At 37.3% G+C, this 8513-nt stretch overlaps 1 long non-coding RNA gene across 3 annotated transcripts; it reads right to left on the bottom strand.

Annotated features, from left to right (window-relative positions):
• Positions 1 to 2789: 2789 nt before the first annotated feature.
• On the bottom strand, positions 2790 to 7585 carry LOC112500901. 3 transcript variants are annotated; one of them, XR_003067393.1, is made up of 8 exons: positions 7410 to 7585; positions 6911 to 7232; positions 6754 to 6817; positions 6277 to 6325; positions 5033 to 5225; positions 4702 to 4808; positions 2940 to 3028; positions 2790 to 2816 (listed from the first exon to the last, which is right to left on the bottom strand). It is a non-coding gene; the product is annotated as an uncharacterized LOC112500901 (long non-coding RNA). The 3 variants fall into 3 exon arrangements; XR_003067392.1 differs by lacking the exon at positions 2790 to 2816 and having other exon boundaries at positions 2821 to 3028; positions 7410 to 7581; XR_003067394.1 differs by lacking the exons at positions 2790 to 2816; positions 2940 to 3028 and adding an exon at positions 4469 to 4630 and having other exon boundaries at positions 7410 to 7582.
• Between the last annotated feature and the right edge of the window lie 928 nt (positions 7586 to 8513).

An 8513-nucleotide genomic window follows, 5' to 3' on the forward strand; every position in this document is an offset into this window, starting at 1 on the left:
ATTTTGGGAATAGTGATAGGATGGATGTTGTTCTAGAAGAAGGATTAGTGGTAGGATGCCCACTCTATTGCGTAGAAACTCACTATCTTGTTTTGTGTGACTGTGAACATCTTTGAATGCATAATGTCCTTTTGGGAAACACTTATTTATGTCAAGTTATGGTGTGCATAAGATTAATTTATTCTGATTGTGTAAATGCTTGAATAATATCCATGCGATGAACACTCTTGGCATCATTTAAACGCCTGAAAGCTACCACCCTTGATATGCCATAAAAATGACGAATTCCCTTCTGACTTAGGCTTAGAAGATGCCGCCAAGGAGAGAAAATCCCGAGATTGCACGACTTGTGTCAGAACAACTTCTGGTAGCACTCCCCAATATAGTCAGTCAAGTGGCTGCTGGCATGAATGCAAACCAACCAAATAATCCAGAGCCGAGGACGGCTAGGGAATGCACTTATAAATCCTTTAGATCCTGCAACCCGAAAGAATTCAATGGAACTGAAGGAGCAGTAGGATTATTATCATGGCTCAAAAGCATGGAGTATGTTCTTCACATTAGTAAATGTACTGAAGGAAATAAAGTAGAATATGCAGCGTGTTTGTTGCAAGGAAGGGCACTTACCTGGTGGAATACATTAGTGCAAACCAGAGGCCGAGAAACGGTTAACCAGCTTTCTTGGGAAGAATTTAAGAAATTGCTAAAGGATGAATACTGCCCAAGAAGCGAACTCCAGAAGTTAGAAATGGAGTTACGAAATCATGAAATGAAAGGAGAAAATATAGCTGCTTATACAGCTCGATTCCATGAGTTGGCGAATTTACTACCTCATTTAGTGACACCGACGGAAGTCCGCATTGAGAGGTATATTTGGGGATTGTCCCCAGAGATTAGAGGAAACATTACCTCGGCAAATCCAAAGACTCTTCAGGAGGCAATAGACATTGCCACCAAACTCACGAATAATGCGATTCGGTCAGGAGAATTTGCCAAGGGAAAAAGAAAGATGGAGGAGTAGGGGAATCGAAGGTCTGGGGCAAAGTATGACAAGAATAGGAGAGTGATAGGAAATTTTGGGGCACAAACTCAGGCGGTAACTCAAGGAGGCGCGACTAAGTGTAATAGATGCAAATATCCACATCAGGGGAATTGCATCATTTGTCAAAGATGCCACCTAGGGGGTCATACAGCAAAGGACTGTCGAAGGCGATTATGCTTTGATTGTGGGAGCCTAGAACATATGTGGAAGTTATGCCCAAGGAGGAAGCACGGAGCAAATGCAAGTCAAGCCCGACCAACCAGTCAAGGAAACCCAGAAGGTCAGGCACGGGGCAGAGCGTTTGAGATCAGAGCCAAAGAAGCTAGATGTGATCCTAATGTGGTTTCAGGTACGTTTCTTCTGAATAATGAATTTGCATCAGTTTTATTTCATTCAGGGGAAGATAGGAGTTTTGTATCATTAGATTTTGAGCCTAAGATTAGCATAAGGCCCTAAAGGTTGGAAGAAACTTACGTAATTGAGTTCGCTAATGGCCAAGAAATTAAGGCTAAAGACATAATTATCTAAGTTTAGCCAATAAGAATTTCAGCATAGACCTTATATCGATTGAATTAGGAAGTTTTGACATAGTTATCGGCATGGATTGTCTATCCAAAAATCAAGCTGAGATTGTCTGTTCAGAGAAGACTATCCGGATTCCTCAAGATGGAAATGGCCCAATTGTGATTCAAGGAGACAAGTCAGAACGAAAAATTAAGATAGTATCCTGCATGAAGATGCGAAGGTACTTGAAGAAGAATTGCGCTGCATTTCTGGCACATGTGATTGATGGGAAGGTCAAGGAGAAAAGTATTGAGAATTTCCCTGTAGTTTAGGAGTTTTCTGACGTATTTCCTGAGGATTTACCAGGACTACCCCCGCAAAGACAAGTCGAATTCGGTATCGACTTAATTCCTGGAGCTGCCCCAGTGGCAAAGGCACAATATCGCTTGGCACCATCGGAGATGCAAGAAATGTCGAATCAACTCCAGGAGTTATTAGATATGGGATTTATAAGACCAAGTTACTCGCCATGGGGTGCACCGGTTTTGTTCGTTAAAAAGAAAGATGGGTCAATGCGAATGTGCATTGATTATAGGGAACTTAACAAGTTGACCATCAAGAACAGATACCCTCTCCCTAGAATCGATGATCTGTTTGATCAACTTCAAAAAGCGGTATATTTTTCCAAGATTGGCCTACGATCTGGATACCNTAAAGATATTGGCTTTAGTGACATTTTACCTAAACCTTCTCTAAAGATGTCCTTTAGTTACACTCTACAAACCTTCTCAAAAGATTATCTTTAGATACAAATAATCAAAACCTTCTCTAAATCKTATCTCTAGATACAATTTTAAAAGATCAATTCCTTCTCTAAAGGACATGTTATTATTATTTTTCATCCATATTTAAGATCTATATTTGTATATAATATATTATATTAATCAACAAAAACAACATAAAAATCTCAAAGCAATAAATTGATATAAATTTGTAATATATAAAAAATAAGTTCTCAAAACAATCCCAACAATTCAATCAATCTATAAATCCATTTTCTAACATCCGCCCTAAACTCCTCGCAAAACTTGATACTCTACCTGTCAACTGCCATATCTTTTCTAACTTTTTTATAGTCTGCCCGAGTAGAACCACGTTTGTTACTTACTTTGCACAGATGACGAAGCCTTATTTGATTRCAAGGTGTCTGCAAAGGTGTTGGCCATAATGCAATAATTTCATAGCTAACTGTGACAATTTCCCTCTTTATCTATAACAAATCAATAAGCCATCAGAACATTTCATTAGCAAAATGAATATTTAAAACCTACATATAATTTCAAGTTCAACRTTTTCCTATTTACGCATCATAAAGCAGAAGAATATATTAAACCTGCAGTTATCCTTTTTATACAAAGTCGGCAGACTCCTYAAACAGAATATATGAGCAACAACGCCATCATAATCACACTTGCTTAAAACCTGAAAGAAAACAGTGGTAGAACATTAGTCAAAGTATTAGGGGCTGTTTGGCAGTTGCTGAATGATTTAGTGCAGAATAGTTAAGAGGTCAGAATGGTTAAGAGGTCAGAATGGTTAAGTACTGAATGAAATAATGTTGTTTGGTAACTGTTTTCTGAATAAATGCAAATTTACCATTTTAACCCTCTCTTTTTTAACCTTTTAATTGTGGGATCCTGAACAAATTACCATTATCCTAACAACTAAAAATGGAAGAAAGAAAAYCTAATGRAGGCGACAATCGAAGCTGTGCTACTGTTAAGGGACTGTCGACCGGCGATGGAAGTTTCATTATGCATTTACTTAAAATYGAAGMTGTGCTACTGTTAAGGGACTGGCGACCGGCGACTAAATTCGAGGCGACAATCGAAGATACCTRCTGGAGGCGACAATYGAAGCTGTGGAAGGTCGTCGGTGATGGAAGYTGTGGAGGTCGCCCGCGATGGAGACGGTGGAGGTTGCCGGCGATGGAGACGGTCGAGTGACAACCGGCGAACCTGTGCAACGCGACGAGGAGGAGCTTGAAAGTGGCCAGCCAAGTGAAGAAGAAGGTGGTGACGGCGATGGTGAAGGCAGATGAGAGGAGGAGGGGAAAGATGGTGAGAAGGTAGAAGATGGGGAGGAGGGAGATGAGTCTGTAAAATGGGATGAGACGACGGGATCGAGTGGGATGAGTAGCCGGCTGGAGAAGTGGGAGGGTAAAAATGGAACAACTTACCTCTGAACCATTTAGGAGCACCTTAAACACAGAACCATTAAGAGGATATTGTCATCATTAAGAGGTGATTATTTTTTTGCCAAACAGCTTCTGCCTCTTAGCGAGTAAGAGGCTCCCTCTTAATGTCACCATTAAGAGGGAAACAAACAGCCYCTTAGTCTGTTTCAAACCAAAATCGAACCTATTAAATAGATCATTACAAGTAAAAAGTGTGTAATAATTTCAACAACCACAGTCCAAGAATACTAAAACAGTCCTAATATAAGTGTTAGGAGCTGTTTACTTGAGCTGTTTAAACAGTCCAAATACACCAAACAGTCCTACAACATAAGTAGAAATAGTGAAGGCAATTAAGCTGTTTACTTGAGCTGTTTACTTGATTTTTCTTTTATTATCTTTTTATCAATTGTTCCTTATTCAACCAAAACCTGCATCACTTGTTTTTTCTTCTCTTATTCAACCAAAACCTGCATCACTTGTTTTTTCTTCTCTTATTCAACCAAAATCTGCATCACTTGTTTTTTCTTCTCTTATTCATGTACATTGAATTGCATTCTAATTTATCCAACCGTGAAGCATATGCCATTTTTCAGAGTCTAATTTTCTGACAGTTGATATGAATTCTAAAATAAAAATTGATGAGTGGGATCTGTAACAAGAAGTCAGAATAATCCTTGCCTTGACTGTAAGTAAGTTAATGATCATCGAAACTATAGATGCATTTCTGCACCAACTAGTTATGTCACCCTTTGGTCCCCATAAGCATTTCAAATGACATATTCCAGGACTGTCCCAAACAGATGTAGACCAGAAGCTAATATTCCAAAGAAATTGTAGCATTTTTCCTGTTAACTTTGCTGTCAGTTTGGGCATAAAACAGAGTTTAAGTATGTTGGAGCCAGCAGAAATATATTACCTGAGGAATTGTTTTTAACAGCTTTGAAGCCAAAAAGAAGATGAGACAAACAAATTGCCAGGTAGCCAAGGTTGCTGAATGCGACAACAAACGCAACATGATGTCACCTATAAAGTGAAGCCAAATTGAGGTCRAAAGCGACTTGTTAGGTATAAGTAGCAGCAGTGGTTTTGTATCACAAATTTCAACACAGATAAAAAATTTCAGCTACTTCAATTATAGTAATCAAGAAGGCAAGTTTTAAGCGAGGATAGTAGATGCTTCAGGACGTCACACTAACYAGCTCAAACGCAGTAGAATAATCCAACCAAAACCAATGAGTTAAACTTACATATCCTTTATGTTTGTAGGCACGAAAGAAATCCAGAAGCGGCTGCATACAATCTTTGTTTCGGAACATGATTGAAGAGAGGTGGCGGTTGAGGAACTGAACTCCATTGCCAATGGATGAAGAGCGTGACAYTCGAGGAAATGTAGCATTAAATGGTTCGAGATCCAGTTCAAGCACAAAAGGGTTCCTACTCCTATAACATAATGACAGTCAGGCACATGGTCACAGGTATTTTATTCCACATGCATAATGACAGTCAGGCACATGCATAATATTACTTTTTCATTTTTCATCTTCTCAATAAGCAAACAGTCCATTTTGTCAGGTTGCTACTTTGGCACACACACACACTGTGCACACAACATCAGTTATACAGGAGTAAAGACCATTTAAAACAGAATGTAAATCCTCATGCATAACTATCTATATCTATATACACACACACAGAGCAGGGCTATTCAATCTTGAACTTAGCCCTGCTCTGTCCAAAACCAAGGATTAAATACAGTTAACATAATGGGTTTAATAAACCAAGGACTTAGCCCTATTCAATCTTGGACTTAGCCATGCTCTGTCCAAAACCAAGGATTAAAAACAGAATGCAGTCTCATTTGCAAACCACATGCCCTTGTGTGTGTGTTCCGTTTTGTGTTCCACTTAAACAAAAACAAGTTGTTTCTGTTTCTTAAACCTACAGCYGGTGGAAACTGCATTATGTTTCTGTTTCTTAAACCTGCAGCATCCTGTTTCTGTGTGTGTATAAGTTGAAATGGAAACAACTTCTGCTGCATTTGTATTTTGTATGTTTCATTGAAAATTYAGGGTATGCAATTTATAAATGCAGTCAAGGGTTATACCACAAATGTAATGTAATATGTTACTCAAAAGCAATTTTGATGAAATAAGGAGCAAACTTGCCAAAAGAAGATAGATACAGAAAAGATTGTTTGATGGAATGATGTATCATTTTGAAATTTGAAACATGTAATGAAATCCACATCGTGCAAACCTAGTCAAATCCCAGTTTCAATTTTATGATTCCCTACTCATTTAAAGTTTCTACTTATAGGCATGTTCATGTGAATAAAAATATGAACATGTAACAGCTGYTGTATCTAAACACACACACATAAGGAGCAGTTTGCTATTTTGAACAAGTCTAGTGTTTTAAAAACTGACTAATGTTGCTGCTGTATCTAAACACACACACACACAAAAGAAAAAAAAGTAGATAAAGTACCCACCTGGAGAAGAATTCTCAATCGTTCAAAAGGAGCAACAGCAGTTCGTGATCTGCAACATAATGTAATGGAAACAAACTTAATTGTGTGAATAAGATGATGAAGCTATGCAGCCACTTCAAACATCAAACATCAAAACCTTTTAGAACATAGTTGATTGGACAGATCTGCTTGTAAGGGCCATGTGCAGACTTAATGGACAGAATATGGAGTTCCTATGWCTTTCATGTTATAAACATCTCTTTACATGTCTACATATAGTTTCAAACTTTGTCTTAAATGCTTCATGATYTCATGTGTATATCAGATTAAAATTTGCATCAAAACAAGAACCTCTATTAATTTATCTTATTTTGGGAATGTTGTAGTGAAATTGAGAGCATAGTGACTACATGACCAAGACAGTCACCTGTAAAGAAACAGTGCAGCCAAAACAAATGACATGTTGCTAAGCAAAAACAAAAACAGCAGAACAGTCACCTGTAATATCCAGACAACGCCAACACAGCCCTGTGTCGAACAAGTGGAATCAATGGCTGAAGAACTGCAAATATATAGAAAGACAAGAATATATAGAATCAACAAGAAAATCCATAAAGTTAATTACAAAATAATTCAATGGCAAGAAAGACAAAACCTCGTAAGTGCCCTGCATCATTGTATTCCAGTATGTAAAATCATATCCAGTAGAGAATCACCTAATAATACTCTCTGTGTGCCAGTGTAAAAAGAGATCCACTTTGACTTCGGATGTCAAACAAATTAGGTTTCAACTTCAAAAATAGGCTTTCCAACCTTACAAGTGCTACAAATAGTTGTACATTGGTATTGAAGTTCATACCAAATTTGAAATGAGTACTTGTTACAGGAGAATCCATTTCAAGATGTTCTGCAGTAATTAAACCCATCCATTGCACACATCTTGATGGTGGGTGAGACGCATCCAAATGTACACACAACTGAAGATTCATAGGAAGGAAAAGCACAAGTGAAAATGCTCAATTTTAAAAGGATATTGATGATTGTAATAATTCAAATTCACAAACTTATGATATGATGAACAACCTAAAACCTAAAACCCTAAAATCAAGCAACCGTGAATCAAGCAACCTTGAATATAAAGTTAAGAATCGTACCTCTTGCGAGAGATGCAGGGCGAGAGCGAGAGCGAGAGATGCAAAGCGATCGGGAGAGCGAGAGATGCAGAGCTTTACGAAGGAGATCGTTTATAAGGGTGAGTGGAGAGCATGGGTAGGAGAAGATGCCTCTGCGAAGAGCAGAGTGAGTGGATGAGTGGAGACTATGGGTTTGGAGAAGATGCGCACGCGAAGTGCAGAGTCACGTGCTTGGAGAATCTGGTTTTGGGAGAAGTGAGTGGAGTAAGTAGTGGAATGCATTAAAGGGTGGTACGGTATAGATTATGCATAAAAAGGTTGTACATTTTTAAGACTTTAAGACTTTAAGCATCGAGAGGTTGTACTTTATGCATTTTAAGTTGTTTTTAAGACTTTTTTATGAAATCTGCTTTATAAGGTAGTATAGATTATATATTTAATTTTGATTATTTTTAACATAAATGTTTTAGATACACTTTTAAAAAGTAACTAAATATTTTTATTTAATTTTAAAAAACTTAAATTTTTTCTTAATCTTTAGAGAAGCTTAAGAAAGTGTTTCTAAAAATTGATGAAACTTTTTAGAGACATTTTTTTTATAAAAGCTTCTCTAAAACTTTCAACGACATTTCTTGTAACGTATAATTAGCCTATAAATCCTTCTCTAAATGTCGTCCAACCTTTAGTTACATTTCTCATTTTTGTCATTTAAATTCTTCTCTATAATGTAGCTTTAGATACACTTTTAAAAGCTTCTCTAAAGGTTTCTTCTCTAAAGCTCATTCCTCTTGTAGTGGTTCTTTGGAAGACTGGGCGTAAAGGGCACATAGGCAATGAATCGGGTTGAAAATGAAAGTCGGCAAAGTCTCCATATAATATATACATATATATATATATGTGGGGGGGCAGGTTCAAACGAGAAAGCAATCAATTTGCGGGAAGGCGATAAAATATCTAAACCACATAACCCATTGAAAAATACCATAAGTAAAAAAATGGAAAATAATTTTATAAACTAAGATAATTATCATTTTGAATTCGATCAAATATCCTTGGATTTAGGTGGATCCGATCCGATCTAATATTTATTGGATGTTGGATTTTGCCATCTAATCCAATACAACT

Source organism: Cynara cardunculus (assembly GCF_001531365.2).
Source record: "Cynara cardunculus var. scolymus isolate 2C chromosome LG 17, CcrdV1, whole genome shotgun sequence".
Taxonomy (NCBI): domain Eukaryota; kingdom Viridiplantae; phylum Streptophyta; class Magnoliopsida; order Asterales; family Asteraceae; genus Cynara; species Cynara cardunculus.